This window comes from Schistocerca nitens, chromosome 2 (assembly GCF_023898315.1).
Source record: "Schistocerca nitens isolate TAMUIC-IGC-003100 chromosome 2, iqSchNite1.1, whole genome shotgun sequence".
In the NCBI taxonomy this organism is placed as follows: Eukaryota; Metazoa; Arthropoda; class Insecta; order Orthoptera; family Acrididae; genus Schistocerca; species Schistocerca nitens.
The window spans coordinates 1,167,032,022-1,167,049,002 of NC_064615.1; positions in this window are offsets into that span (position 1 = coordinate 1,167,032,022).

Here is a 16,981-nt window from a genome sequence, read left to right on the forward strand (position 1 = left end):
CACACACACGGTGCATGTGGTATCAGCGATCGTGCTGTCCGTGAGTAGACACGGAAGACGCGCGATCCATCTGACCTTGACAGAGGGCAGATTGTGAGGGCCCGAGGCTCGGCACGAGCATGTCGGAGACTGCACGTCTTGTCGGGGGTTCGAGGAGTGCTCAGGTGGAAACCACGTGGGGTTATGCGGCGACCCCACATTACAGATGTCGGTCGTCGTAGGCTGGGCAGATTGGTAAAACAAGACAGGCGACGAAATGTGGCGGAACTAACATTAGACTTTAATACTGAGCAGAGTACGTGTCGGAACACACAGTGCACCGAACACTGAAAACGACGATCCATGCATTGGCCAAAATTAACAACACCACAATGGCAACTAAAACTGACATGGCCACGTGGCCATCGGCACAGGACATTGGTGCAGTGGCAGGGACTTGCATGGTTTGATGAATCCTGATAACTTCTTCATCATGCCGATGGGAGGGCGCGAATCCATCGTGTTCCAGGAGAACAGCTTGACGCCTCTACTGCGGCTCCATTATGCACTGGGGAACATTCACGTGGGTTCAGTGGGGCTCGTGGATGGCACCATGACGGCCAAGGAGAATCATACACTGTTTGAATGACGATCGCGTTTGCCGATGGCAGTTGCATTTTTCAGCAAGATAATGCGCCATGTCACAAGGTCAGGAGTATCATGTATTTGGTTCGCGGAACACAGTGGCGAGTTTCAGTTGATGTGCTGCTCCCCCTCCCACCGCCTCCCCTCCCCTCCCCTACATTAAGTTGTGTTTAACATCAAGCAGTGCTTCGTTCTGCAAAGCAATGTGGGATTTGAACAGAATCGACAGACGAAGAAATACTGTAAAATAGTGGAAACATTCGGTGTTTTCCGACGTGACCTAAAACCAGGCATAAAATACCACCACTGGTGTTCTTTCTTTCAATAAAACAAAACGCGTTTCTTGCAAAAAAAGACGTATTTTTTGTAGGTACAAAGACTGACTTAAAATATTCGTACTTCCAATAATTATAAAGCAGCTACGCACACAAACGAAAAATTTAACTTTAGAGCTTTCCATCTAGACCTTCTCGCATTCACCAAATTTTCATCATCAACTATTTCACACCTGCTAGGTAAATGCATCTCTAGACTCATCTATCCGTTACAGTCTTAGCCTACTTACATCCTCTTTACTCCTGTATGTTGCTAGTGTCATATACCTTCCTAAACGAAGCAGCGAGCGAGGTGGTGCAGTGGTTAGCACACTGGGCTCGCTTTCGGTAGAACGACGGGTCGAATGCGTGTCTGATCACTATAACTTTGGTTTCCCACGATATTCCTAAACAGTTCCAGGAAAATGACGAGAAAGTTCCTTTGAATTTCCCTACCCACCTGTGAAACATTTCGAGCGTGTGCTCCGTGTCTAATAATCTCGATGTCGACGGGACGTTAAACTATACTCTTTCTTCGTCGCTTCTTAACTAAGCTCTTGTTTTTATATGCACTGTAATCTAACAGGAGACTTCCTTGGATCATGCAGCATTTATTCGCGAGGCTACATATCCAGCATACCTACATCTCATTTCCATTACAGTCGTAATTACGTCTTCCAGCAAGTTCACTGATTCATATTTTTATGTCTTCCTAACTTGGAATTCATTATTGCACTTTGGATGACATTTGTTGAATAGCTTTCCCCGCGGTTGTGTGTCTTTGTGACACTACTACATAGAGTCTGACAGAATTGCTATTGTAGTACTTAGTTTTTTCTTTTACATGGATGTGCTTACTTTTACGTACAGTCAGTTTCACTATTGTGTAAACATTGTCATCTCGGTATGAGAAGCGTATTTGCTATAAAAGATATTATCTGAAATGGTTAAAACAATTCTGTAAAATGTGTGCAGTAGACACACTGCCAAAATAACAAACTTTGTCGTGAATCGAACTGGAATTGTTGTGTGGAGCTAAAGATAATGTGACTACTTTTGCTGCCGATAATGGATCCATCATGCTTAAAATACTAGAATTAGTGATCAAAAGAAAAACAATCTGTGTTTCACGTACAGTGCATAATGGTATAAATTCAATGACAAAATATTATTTCTGAGATAAAAACAGAGTTGCACTGCTAATGACGAATTCGCGAAGCTCCATCTGTTGGAACAAAGTTAATACACGTGTAAACTCGTTGATACAAAGATATTTAGCACTGTGAACTGTTGTATATGATATTCTTCTCTCTTGAGATCAAAATACTGTCGATACACAGTGAATCAGACACGCTGTAGCCATTTCACCATCAGTCATACAGGTAATGTTAGCTTTTGGGGCGGAAACAGAAGAACAGAAAACATTTTTTGGTAAGATACATGGGAAACACGGGAAGCTTATACTCTTTGTCCACTGCAAAATCTCTTAAATTACTTAAGCTGAAGAAACAGTGGCGAAAGATGCAGAAAACTGCTCAGAGCGGTGTAGCCAGAAGAGTGGCACCTATAGAATTATAGACTGATCCTGCAACATCAAACATTCTGGACCCCACTTCAGAAGTATGCACTTTAACGATGCAATAACTGAATGATGTTGTAAAATTTAAAGATTTCTTCTAGACTGAATTGTATCAAAATGCAGGTACTGAATACGACACTCACAAGTCTGATAAAAATTAAGTGATCTTTTGATTATATGTTGACCATCATAAGTTAGTACATTGAAATTGTAAGAGTAATAAATCTGAAGATAGCATTTCTCTTGAATTTTTAATTCATTTCGAGACTCCTGTAGAAAGTGTTGTACTCATCAGAACAAATACGATACCCAAAATCCAATGTAGCAGGAAGCAGACCTCCAGGGACCGGATATCTTTTCAGGTGCGATGTAGCCGGCTTGCACTCTCACAATAGATGTCATGGCAGGCCGTTGCCGGCCGTTGTGGCCGAGCGGTTCTAGGTGCTTCAGTCCGGAACCGCGCTGCTGCTACGGTCGCAGGTTCGAATCCTGCCTCGGGCAATTCCAATCCCAAAGAAAGCAGGTGTTGACGGATGTGAAAATTACTGAACTATCAGTTTAATAAGTCACGGCTGCAAAATACTAACGCGAATTCCTTACAGACGAATGGAAAAACTGGTAGAAGCCGACCTCGGGGAAGATCCGTTTGGATTCTGTAGAAATACTGGAACACGTGAGGCAATACTGAGCCTACGATTTATCTTAGAGAATAGATTAAGGAAAGGCAAGACTACGTTTCTAGCATTTGTATACTTAGAGAAAGATTTTGATAATGCTGACTGGAATACTCTCTTTCAAATTCTGAAGGTGGCAGGGCTAAAATACAGGGAGCGAAAGACTGTTTACAATTTGTACAGAAACCAGATGGCAGTTATGAGTCGAGGGACATGAAAGGGAAGCAGTGCTTGGGAAGGGAGTGAGACAGGGTTGTAACCTATCCCCGATGTTATTCAATCTGTATATTGAGCAAGCAGGAAAGGAAACAAAAATTCGGAGTAGGTATTAAAATCCACGGAGAAGAAATAAAAACATTAAGGTTCACCGATGACATTGTAATTCTGTCAGAGACAGCAAAGGACCTGGAAGAGCAGCTGCACGGAATGGGCAGTTTTTTGAAAGGAGGATATAAGACGAACATCAACAAAAGCAAAACGAGGATAATGGAATGTAGTCGAATTAAGTCGGGTGATGCTGAGGGAATTATATTAGGAAATGAGACACTTAAAGTAGTAAAGGAGTTTTGCTATTTGGGGAGCAAAATAACTGATGATGGTCGAAGTAGAGGATATAACATGTGAATTGGCAATGGCAAGGAAAGCGTTTCTGAAGAAGAGAAATTTGTTAACATCGAGTATAGATTTAAATGTCAGGAAGTCGTTTTTGAAAGTATTTGTATGTAGTGTAGCCATGTATGGAAGTAAAACATGAACGGTAAATAGTTAGGACAAGAAGAGAGTAGAAGCTTTCGGAATGTGGTGCTACAGAAGAAGAATGCTGAAGATTAGGTGGATAGATCAGTAGCTAATGAGGAGGTATTGAATATAATTGGGGAGAAGAATAGCTTGTGGCACAACTTGTCTAGGAGAAGAGATCGGTTGGTAGGACATGTTCTGAGGCATCACGGGATCACCAATTTAATATTGGAGGGCAGCGTGGAGGGTAAAAATCGTAGAGGGAGAGCAAGAGATGAATACACTAAACAGAATCAGAAGTATGTAGGCTGCAGTACGTACTGAGAGATGAAGCAGCTTGCACAGGATAGAGTAGCATGGAGAGTTGCATCAAACCACTCTCAGAACTGAAGACCACAACAACAACAACAACATGTAAAACCAGATTAGGAATTGACTTTCTAGGTTTTACTAAAGCTTTTGACTGGTTTCATGATCAATTTTCATTTGAAACTATGGAGAAAATGTGTTTTAGTGAGTCAATCAAAAAGGTGATAAAGGTGCATAGCTGACATAGGATCGAGGCTGAAGATTAATGGTCAACTGACAGCTTCGGTGCCGATCAAACAAGGAGTACGACAGGGACGCACGCCCCCTCCCAAATTCGCTGTCCGCCTCGGCAATAGAAACTCTGTTGCATAAATTCCACATTTCCCTACGAGGCCTCCAGAAAGTTAATGTAAAACAATGTGCCGAACCTACGCAGATGACGGGAGGAGTGTGATGGCCACTTCCAGGGAAGAGGTTGACACAGTTAGAGGAATAATAAAATAGTATGAAAATGCAACCACAGCAAAAATAATGCTCGTATTCTACCAAACCCAAAACAGGGACTAAACACGGCTACAGCACACGAACGAGAGAAAACATTTAGGGATCAGGTTGGCCCAAACCCGAAAGATATGATTAAAATTAACTGGCAAATGAAACTTACCGCACTACGACATACGATCAAAGAACATCTACGAGGTGTGGCTAGAAAAAAACCGGACTAATACTGGTGAAACAATAAAACGAATGCAATAAGGCTGAAAGTCGCGTGGCCTGTCATGTGACTCTCGCTCCGCCTACGACATACGATCAAAGAACATCTACGAGGTGTGGCTAGAAAAAAACCGGACTAGTACTGGTGAAACAATAAAACGAATGCAATAAGGCTGAAAGTCGCGTGGCCTGTCACGTGACTATCGCTCCGCCTACTGCTCGAGTTTCATCTGCCTCCTGCACTCAGTCTGCCCGTGGCGTCTGTTTTAAGTAGTTGATGTTTTGTCTGTGCGTCGGAAAATGTTGAGTGTACAGAAAGAACAGCGTGTTAACATCAAATTTTGTTTCAAACTAGGAAAATCTGCAAGTGAAACGTTTGTAATGTTACAACAAGTGTACGGCGATGATTGTTTATCGCGAACACAAGTGTTTGGGTGGTTTAAACGATTTAAAGATGGCCGCGAAGACACCAGTGATGACACTCGCACTGGCAGACCATTGTCAGCAAAAACTGATGCAAACATTGAAAAAATCGGTAAAATTGTTCGACAAGATCGCCGTTTAAGAATCAGAGCAGTGTCTGAGTTAACAGGAGTTGACAAGGAAAGTGTCGAACAAGTTTACCGATTTTTTCAATGTTTGCATCAGTTTTTGCTGACAATGGTCTGCCAGTGCGAGTGTCATCACTGGTGTCTTCGCGGCCATCTTTAAATCGTTTAAACCACTCAAACACTTGTGTTCGCGATAAACAATCATCGCCGTACACTTGTTGTAACATTACAAACGTTTCACTTGCAGATTTTCCTAGTTTGAAACAAAATTTGATGTTAACACGCTGTTCTTTCTGTACACTCAACATTTTCCGACGCACATACAAAACGTCAACTACTTAAAACAGACGCCACGGGCAGACTGAGTGCAGGAGGCAGATGAAACTCGAGCAGTAGGCGGACCGAGAGTCACGTGACAGGCCACGCGACTTTCAGCCTTATTGCATTCGTTTTATTGTTTCACCAGTACTAGTCCGGTTTTTTTCTAGCCACACCTCGTAATTCCAAGTTTTAACCGAATACGCAAAATCACCTTTCTTCTTATGTACATTCGCTGCCGGTCGCTCTTTTAGTGGTTTTCATTTCATTCAAGATTTATTGTTGCAAAAGTGAGTACGCTGTACATGAAATTATTACATTACAGATCAGTAGCACAAGCGGATCTGAGGTAACAGGCATCGGCCCATGCTGAAACACTGATATTAGCTCGTGGTGCAGCCTCCGTAGGCGGCTATGCAGACGCTGACTCTGTCATCCAGTCGATCGTACAGATGGCGAATACTCTCCTGGGATACGTAATGCCATGCCTGCTCGATCTGCTCAAACAGTTCTATAAGAGTTGTTGGTTGACGAATCGCACGGGTCACTTCTCGTCCCACCATATCCCACATGTGTTCGATTTGAGACAAGCCCGAGATTGAGCTGGCCAGCGAAATTGCAACACGTCTTGCAGGGCATGTTGAGTTCACAGGTCGTGTGTGGGCGAGCATTATTCTGTTAGAACAACATATTACCTTTTTGTTGCAAGAATGGTAAAAGAACGGTTTTAACAATATTCTCCACGTACCGAGCTCTGGTTAGCGGCCCCTACGGAAACACCAAAAGCGAATGCGAATTGTAACTTATCGCACTCCAGACCACAAGGCCTGCAGTGGGGCTGTCCACGGCTAAGTGGTAAGTGCAAACGACCATCACTTGCGTGCGAAAAAAATCTACTTTCACGGAGCTCTATTCCATCTTCTAAGCGATCCTCTGAAGGCACAGGTCGAGTCGTATACGTCGATGCTGTGGCGTGAGTGGAAGACGGGTTAGGGGAGTGGGTGGCCAGAGTCCTATTGGTAATTACCAGTTCTTGACAGTTCGTGTTGACACGTCTGGGCTCACATGCCCTTTTATCTGTGATGTGGTGGCTGTACGATCTGTCACTGCAGCCCTTAAAATGTGAAGATCCTGGTGGGAGTCTGCGCTGAGTGGGCATCCAGAACCTTATCTGCTGGTCTGAGAGTGTTCACGTGACCACTGAAAGCAGCAGCGTTGTATAACTGACGAAGTATGTCCAACGTCTGTCGCAGTTCTCGGAAAGGACCATCCCGCTATTCGGAAAGTCACAATATGGCCCCCATCAGATTCGCTCAGTTGACTTTAGAAAACACCACACCAGCTCTTCTGGCTTTGAACTTTCGATATTAAAGGGTAGATACACAAGGCACTCTGGTAGCGACGCCGATACGCTATCTGTTGACGGATGACGGTGAAACTAGAACCATATGCCGTCATCTGATCAAAATCGACGTCATCTTTCCAGGGGTATTAATTTTTTTCCGGCAATGTATTTATGAGAATATACCACATGGATGCGATATTTTCCTTAAAAACTATTATAGGAAATAAAATATTAGCCTTCGTTTACGTATAACTAGAAAGGGAATATCTTTAAAGTCCGCTACAAGACAACATCCTTATGTCAACCAAAGGCGGACTAGGTATCTAAGTTATCGAATCAGAGTGCGCAGCAATGTTCATTAACATCACAGCTGGAATACTGCATTACAAAAAACATTATTTGATATTCGGTGGTTGCCAACGCCAGGACACCGCCAACGAATATAGGCAACTAGAACACGCCATTGGAATGAATTCTTCGATATTTCACGGAAACCTGTTAAAAGCCAAAAAAGCCCACAAAAGCTTAATACTAGGCAGATTTGCAGCTTTTATTCACAGATTGCCAACCGCATCAAAGAGAAATACCCTCACAGAAACTTGAAATTAGTATGGGACAATATTAACAAGGGTGACTTCGCTGTGGTACGACGTAGTAAATTAGGTAGGTCCCACGTGTGAAACGCTGTGTAACATAAAACCGCACTGCGAAAAGCGCCACCCTGTCGCTACGTTGGCGCACACTTTCATAAGCAGTGATTGCAACCGCGTGTGGAAGAAGGCTAGTAAAGACTCACATTTATTAATCGGACATCGGAGACATCTGTAATGTTCGAAGATATTGTAAATCCCGACTGGAAATTACACCACACTAAAAAGAATAAGAGTTACACCTGGCTCGTCGGCAGCATAATTTTAATATGATGATAAAAGAAGAGCCAACACTATTAGAACATATAACTTACGTCTTGGATGGCCACTCCCGAACCTCTGAAATACCATGAATGGTTCCGGAAGGTTTTATTTGTTATGTTATCAGAATAAGGAGAAAACGTGTTTAGTATTACTCAGCTAACGAAGAATTGGTTCTTCCCCTTCCATAATAATTGAAGAAGGACTTCACAGACTCATAAGAGCTGTTTCAATTTTAGTTTAATTTATCTCTGCATCAAAACAGCAGGAAGTATAAGCTATATTATGCTTGGTTATCTAAATGCAGTCATACGGTCTCAATTAATGATTCTAAGGAATGGATGGCTAGGACCTCGTCATTAATTCATTACTATCCATTTACAATAAAGAAGATATTAAGGACGGACATAGTCTTCTAGACATTGTAGTCAAAACGCACGCCTTGTCAGGCCGCTTCTTAGCTGTATCTGTCACCAAGCACATCCATGGAAATGCTGCACAACTTAAGTACCGCAGCGCAATAAAGTGTGTGTTTGTATGTCACAATTTGTTTGCGGTGTCACAGTTCCTCCGTCCACCTCGGATCACTTAAATCTAATACGACGTGTGCGAGCCATGCTACCCAGACGCACTTACACATCAAAGAAGATGCCTTTGAAAATAAAAAAAATATATAAATCAACAAAAATAAATTAAAAACCACATTATAAATAAAATTATTGCAGCTTCTTAAGAAGAAGAAGTTTTGATTTTTAAGAAATACAAATATTTAGTTAATTTTAAGAAGAAGAAGAATGTGTCCTTAGGTTAGTTAGGTTTAAGTAGTTCTATGTCTAGGGGACTGATGACCTCAGATGTTAAGTCCCATAGTGCTTAGAGCCATTTGAAATATTTCTGAGTTCGATGCAACTATTTAAAAATAGTTAACTATTTAAAAATCTTCGAGAAATTTTCCAAAGGTCTGTAATACCCACAATGACACTCCTTCGACAGACAGTGTGGCTGTGTGGTAGAAGGTTTACCTGCCACGTAGGGACCATGGGTTCGACTCCCAACTGATGTAAATTTTTAAACAAAGGTACACGTCGTACCAGGGTTTCTCTGAAGCGGAAAATACTTAAAGATGGGGAAAAAAAATCAGTAGCGCTGCAGACTGGTAATCGCGGAATCGCTGGTTCAAGTCTCGTTTCGGTCGCTATTCTTTTCGTAGTTTTTGGTTTGGTTGTAATGTATACGTCATTTAAAATTAATGGCGTATATGTTGATTAACACTAATTGTAATTTTTATGAAAATGCACGTCTTCTTATTTCTAATTACGTACTACACACGAAAATCAGTTTTAATTGCAAATATGAACTATAAATGACCTAACTTTTATATACGATTCTAAATAAAGACCTTTTAAATTTAAAAATGCTACAAATTAAAGTTTGTCATGTACTTTAAAGTTCACGGAAAAGCTCATAGAACATTCGCACTTCTGTAAAAACTTATCACAACTGGGAATAGGACCAACGCTGCCGATAGGGCAGGCAAGAATTCTACGATAGAGCCAAAGGACCTGCCGAAAAAAATATTAAAGACGCTCGGGAAATTTCAAAGCTTCTTTTTTAGAGCGTTTTTGAGAGCTGCGTCGAACAGGTCTGAGGGAATCCTATTTCATTCCGAACTTCACGTACCACAAACATAAAAATATCCTATTCCCATGTCGTCTCATTGTCCGTTTCGATCGCTAATCAATCCTAGGATTTCTACCTGTCACTTATCGCTTCTTTCACCTCTGGATTTGTTTATTCATATAAAAAAACGCCGAACTGTAGTTTGGTTCGGAATCCACGTATAAACTGCAGGTCCCCCTATAACAGCCTCTGTGAGTCAGTTCAAAGGTACAAGGAAGGCGACGGCATACAGCCACCAACAACATGCCTAGTAAAGAACTGTGGTGCTCACGCCAACCTTCATATAGACTACTTTAGTTCCGGAATGAGATTTTCACTCTGCAGCGGAGTGTGCGCTGATATGAAACTTCCTGGCAGATTAAAACTGTGTGCCCGACCGAGACTCGAAGTCGGGACCTTTGCCTTTCGCGGGCAAGTGCTCTACCATCTGAGCTACCGAAGCACGACTCACGCCTGGTACTCACAGCTTTACTTCTGCCAGTATCTCGTCTCCTACCCTACAAACTTTACAGAAGCTCTCCTGCGAACCTTGAGGAACTATCACTCCTGAAAGAAAGGATATAGCGGAGACATGGCTTAGCCAAAGCCTGGGGGATGTTTCCAGCTTCTGTAAAGTTTGGAAGGTAGGAGACGTGATACTGGCAGAAGCTGTGAGTACAGGGCGTGAGTCGTGCTTCGGTAGCTCAGATGGTAGAGCACTTGCCCGCGAAAGGCAAAGGTCCCGAGTTCGAGTCTCGGTCGGGCACACAGTTTTAATCTGCCAGGAAGTTTCACTACTTTAGTTTATCATTATTCTACTCGTATTATAAAAATCGATATGTTGGAAACATCGATGTATTTTTCGAAATACCATCATTACATATATGCCACTGATCGGTGTATTACTTCGATATGATTTTTACTGTCCATCCTTACTTCGGAAGTATATAAATATATTTTTCGAGTGAATAAACTATGAAAACTATGGAGAACATATTCTCTGGAACACATAGTAAACGGTTTAGTGGCATCGACATAACTGTTCCTATTTCATCATTGAAAAATAAATGACAGTTTGTAAATACTTCATCAGAACACAGCGTGTACAGTGACAAGAATACAAATATTTACAACGAGAATTCAGTGTGAAGAGCCGACGTCCTAAGTCCAACTGACGAACGTGTAATTAATGTGGTGGGTTGTGTTACCAAATGATTCTAGACGTATGCCTAATTGACCTTGAAATCGGAATATGTGGTACTGAGTGTGCGAAAACGAGGCAAACTAACAGAAGCCTATTAATTTCACCTAGTTTTGTACTGAAGTCTTCTAAATAAAATAAATGATATTCATGAGCTGTGATGCGTTTGGAAAAAAAACCTCAATCAGGAGGGTTTCGCTCTCGCGCCTACTGAGAGGATCTGGCGCACTCTCAAGAAGTAAAAACGCATAAGGGATCACTCATCGCTGTACCTCACTAACTTGTTAGTAACAGTCCAGCAAGGCTGTACACTCCTTCCAGTGTTTTCTGGCTTCCATACTATCACGAGAAGCTCCTGTCATCAGAGTAGCTTAATCTGCTACGCTTTACTTGTGAAGTGGGCGTTACTGATTGGATCTTAACTGTACTTTACCCAACCTGTTAACATGACTACTGTCAAGTCTGATGTAATTATCCTGTCTGCAGCACCCAGAAGACGAGGAGGAAATAACATGAAACTCCCTAACAGCTGAAGACATATGTGACGTAATTCCAGGTTATCCCGGACTCGTGCTGTAGTCGTACTAGCAGCACTTAGGTGTAATTAATGTGGTGGGTTGTGTTACCAGATGAGTCTAGGCGTATGCCTAATTGACCATTAAATCGGAATATGCTTTCGAATTTTTTCAAATTGTTGCATCCTTGAGTCTTGGGAAATGGCACAGCACAAACAGTGATATTGAATGGACCAATATTCTTCCATGGCTGTAGGGTAAATTTTACCCTAGGTGCAGCCATGGGAAATTCTGGTAGTGGTTGGTTTACACTGGCCATTGTTTGTTGCGAAAACGCACCCCTGCCTGGACTGGAATCTTTCGCCGACCGAGATGTCATCGAGTAGAAAACGTGGCATTGCGGTATCGGCCCGAAGACACAAAGTAGGCCTAGTTATGCTTATAGTAATATGCCATTTACATTGTATACACGTTCTTGTAGAAAAGTTAGTAATGAAGGATGAAAGGACTTGGTGTACTTAATGTAACTGTAACTGGAGATATTACTCTGTACTATAATTATTAATAAAGTGTGATTCTTGAGTTCTATAACCTGTCGATGTACATCTGGTGAATGGGGACTCAAGGATGCGTTTGAAAAAATTTGAAAGCATAGTGCCGCACGGCCCGCTGAGCGCCTAGCGAGTTGCGCTACCCGCTCAACTTTGCTCGGCGTTAGTCGGCTGGGCGCACCAGGGTACGCGTACTGCTAATGCGACTAGAGCACGCGCCCGGGATAACCCTGGCTGCCAGTGCGCGCGGGGTCTAAGTCCGTTATCAGAGCGTTACGTAACAAAGGTCAAATTAACAAAAAGAACTTAGCAGTATGACTGCACTTACAGCACGATAGCGTACCTAGACTAGCCTTAAAGCATACACTGGTTTGGTTGGGAAGGTTGCCGTAAGGCCGTTTTATTCTTTCCTGAGTCAAGATGGCCCACAACTTTTGCAACTTGTCTTTACGTTTGGGAACGCAAGCCTTCTCTGCGAATCTCGATGACGAAGTTTGCTCGCGTTATTAGCCGAGTCACGGCGTCGCTCTGCGTCTTAACGTTTCGTCAAGTTTACTACTCGTCGTCTTCAGGTGAAGTCAGCTCCATGTTCATCGCGCGTCTGTATAGTTGCTGGGCCACAGGCTGCTGTGGCCCGTCTGCAACGACTGTGCCACAGCGCGCCTCCGAAAGGGGTGTCGCGGACGTTCGTGGGGTTACTAGTGGTACGCTATAGGTGCGGGCGTCGCGTCATAGCGCTACCTGTCTATTTCATCCGCTGCCCTAGTCGCCTACACAGCAGAGGACTGTTCGCGTTTTCTTGCAACCGTCACACCCTAAGCGCAGCTCAGCTGGAAACTACTATCCCAGGTGACAAGATCTTCATTGACCAGTATCTCCACTGCCTCTTTGATGACAGAGTGCCAAAAACCGTTCACCCGGCACAGCACTTTGGTCTGTTCAAATTTAATACATGACCTCCATTGAGGCTGTGCTCAGCGACTGCAGATTTGTCCGTTTAACGGAGGCTAACGCTTCTCCAATGTTCTGAGCGGCACTGTGAAATAGTGCGCTGAGTCTGGCCGATGTAGTGTTTGCCACATTCGCGGCTGATGCTTTAGACTCCAGGTGTCCGTAGCCGTAATTTATCATTCACAGAGTCCAGCGTATTTTTGATTGTAGTCGATTAACGGAAAATGGTTCTTATGTTATCTTTCTAGAAAATCGTGGCAGTCTTGGCCATGGGTGATCCAGGGTACGGAAAGAACGCCGGACGCTTTGTGTCTTCTTCCGGCTGATCTTCTTTCTTCTCCTTGTTCAGTTAGAGAGGACCTCTTACCTGTGTGTCTGAGTAGCCATTCCTGCGAATGGTTTCCCGAATATGCTGCAACTCGTTTGGCAGGCTCTCCTTCTCGCATATGCCTCGTGCTCTGCGCGCAAAGGTGGCGAGCACGGATTTCCGTTGTGTGCTGGACGGTGGCAGCTACTGGCGTTTAGATGCAGGTCCTTCTGCATCTTTTTTCCGCAGAACGTGTGTTAACTCGGCTGATAACTCGAGAAAATTGTCCTTCATACTCATATGCTCAATATTTACACTGGAACAGGATTGAAGTCTGTAGAGATAGGTTCCATTGGAGGAGTAGCATTGTCCTGTTGAAATGTGGTACGATGATATCGTCGCATTAAAGGTAACACATGAGGACGCACGAAGTCTGTGGCACAGTGTTATGTTGGCAGCATTTCTTCAATCACTTGACCTGAAGTAATATCCGAGGTCTCCCCACACTATGACGCTAGGACTAACACCGCTGTTCGTTAGTACATAACCGCCATTAACCGCTGAACACAATGCAGTGCTGTTCATCAGTAATCCATTCTTCCCGATCACGGTATCACTACAAACACATCCATATGTGTTCGGGTGCTAACGTCAGCATACGCACACGACCGTAATTCCCTAGCCCGGCTGCTGCTGGTCTTCGTCCATTGTGTGAGGTTGCAAGGAGTCCATTACTTGTTCTCGGATGGCAGGCGCACATGTGACGAGGTAATGTCATGCTTGGCTTACAGTACCTTGTACTTGTCACAAACGGTCGACCAGAACCTTGAGGGTGACTGCCCTCACGTTCCCACGCATTCCAACATCGGGCTAGTGTCACATCCAAATGCCCAACAAATCTGGATATTACCCAGTTCGACCAGCCAAGCAAGTGGAGATCCACGATCAGGCCCCTTTCTATGTCTGGTGCTGATAATGCCTCCTCACAGGAGTACGTGTCATCTCGATGTCCCTCACAATGATCACCCAACATCCAGCGCCGTTCACTTACCTCATACTCCCTATCAGGTCTACTAACAAACACTGGCTCAGAGCATTGCAAGTCATGTCATTTACATACCCTCCAGTGAAACGTACATGCATATCTATGAAATTAGGTTTAAGTACGACCTTGTATTCTGGGTGCTTCACTTTCTTTGTCAATCAACAGCGTTTCATTTGTTTCAGTAAAGGAGATTGTGAGACACATGAAAACAGTATGTTGGTGCACAGGATACATTTACTTGTGATGGAACGGTATACTCATGTTTAAAGCTCTTTATTAGCTGCAAAAATACTATAGCTGGGAATTTTTTATAGTGCCAGTATTCGCGTTGAAAGCGCGACTGCAAATTCATGCACGCTCTCGTGGCACCCTTTCCGCGTCTCTGGTCGGTAAAACCAACTGCCTCTCCCGCTCAGCGCCATATTCGCTATTTTTGTTGCTCTACCGTATGTCGATAGGAATGTACTGGTTTACGATCCACTCGCCGTTTATTTCTGGCCAGCTTAAACGGATCAGTTTTGTGATCGCCGCCAGTATCGCCGTAGTTAAGGCGTACCGCGCGCACGATTCCCACACCGCTGCCAGAGATAAAACCCACGCCGCCCTTTTATAGCCCTTTACGGCACGTCTGCCAGCGAACTGTGAGCCGCGCACCGCGCACCCACCCTGCAGTGAGTTTCCCATGGTCTGACGTGACGAGCCGGTAGGACACGGAACTGACTGACTATATCAAGAATTCCTCTGTTTTCTTCTTATTTATTTGTTGTCGTATGGGTACACCAATAGAGCCATTACAAACTTTACAGTGCTGCCTATCGTTTGAAGGTATCAACTACCGTTGTTACAACTTCTGACATTTTTAAAACAAATCACACTCACACACACACACACACACAAACCCGAGCTTACCAGGTACAATTTAATCTCATCTTCTAGCACGAATTACATAATTAATTTAGGAATGTCCACATTCATTGTGGTCAAGAGTATTCTAACGACGTTCTCCACTACTGTCACCCACCTTCACATGTACGCTAGTCTGATTCTCTTCTATGTCGAGAGCAGCAAAGAAGATGTGGTTGATGTCCTGGATCTCCCCAAGATCGAAATATGACAGTGGTATGATGTGGAATGTACAGAAGTGTTGTGGTTAGAGGCTGTAGTTAAACTTAAACCTGGCATTTATCCTTACAGTCTCTCGTTCCCTATACCAGCTGAGTTACATTTCGGAGTTCAATTTTCAGCATTCCATTGGACCCTCAGTAAAAGTCACTGAATTCGTTCGTACCAGGTACCCCATTCCAGATCTTCGGTTTTCCACGCTTCCTGCCATCCTCTTTTGTCACTATATCTAACTCAGGAATTAGATCATCCACTGGGATGGATTGCTCTTGCATGCCTTTCGTATTCGCGTCAGCTCTGTCATTTCCCGTAATCACAGAATCGTCCTTGAGCAACACCAATGATACCTCCATAGCAGTTCTGGTCAGCTCTGGTGAAGCAGCAGCTGTTTGGTTTGGTAGATGAGAACACGATCGTTCTTACCAGTAGTGGATGTCACTGCACCACAGACAGCGAGTCCATAATCGTTATGGAATGTTTAGGTGCTATGGTCATGTGTAGAGTTGCGTAACTACCGTAGGCTGCCGTAGACTACCAGAAGTAAGCTTAGACTTTGGTTGTTTTCCTAGTAAGTTTGGTCAGCCAGAGAAGAGCCTGTGTTACCACTAAATGGGTTTGTTGCATACCTATCAGGAGTTACCTCACAACGGTCACTTACGTTACGTCCGCAATTTATGTCTCACGCGATTCCCCTAAAAACTGGAAGCGGTGAACCATCTAGAAACTGAGTGAGGATAGATAAAAGACCAGGCAACCAACACAAAGTTTCTGTTCTACATAGTTATCCTTCTCTCTGTATAGTTACCCTACTGTCTGTTACTTAAGAATAAACAGTATTTATTGCAAAAATAAAACAGTCAATGTTTAATTCAGGTTGTATTCGAAAACTGTTGATCTGTAAATTTAAATGGAATGATGTTGTACTAAAAATATAGAAAACAATCCAGATGTATCATCCAGCGCTAGAAAACGAAATTTCCTAAACCGAAAGGTAAAATAAAAAATACGCAAAATAAATCAAATGTTGCTTCAATTATTCGTCGAACTGATTTAAAATTTCTGTTACATATAAACAACTTTCACGTTTACCGGTAATAACAGGAAACCATTGTCTTCGAACATGATGAATAACGTTCTATTGACACAAAACGACTACAATAATTATATATATAGGGTGGTCCATTGATAGTGACCGGGCCAAATATCTCACGTAATAAGCATCAAACGAAAAAACTACGAAACTCGTATAGCTTGTAGGGGGAAACCAGATGGCGCTACGGTTGGCCCGCTAGATGGCGATGCCATAGGTCAAACGGACATCAACATCGTTTTTTTAAATAGGAACCCCCATTTTTATTACATATTCGTCTAGTACGTGAAGAAATATGAAAGTTTTAGTTGGACCACTTTTTTGCTTTGTGATAGATGGCGCTGTAATAGCCACAAACGTATAAGTACGTGGTATCACATAACATTCAGCCAGTGCGGTCGGTATTTGCTTCGTGATACATTATCCCGTGTTAAAATGGACCTTTTACCAATTGCGGAAAAGG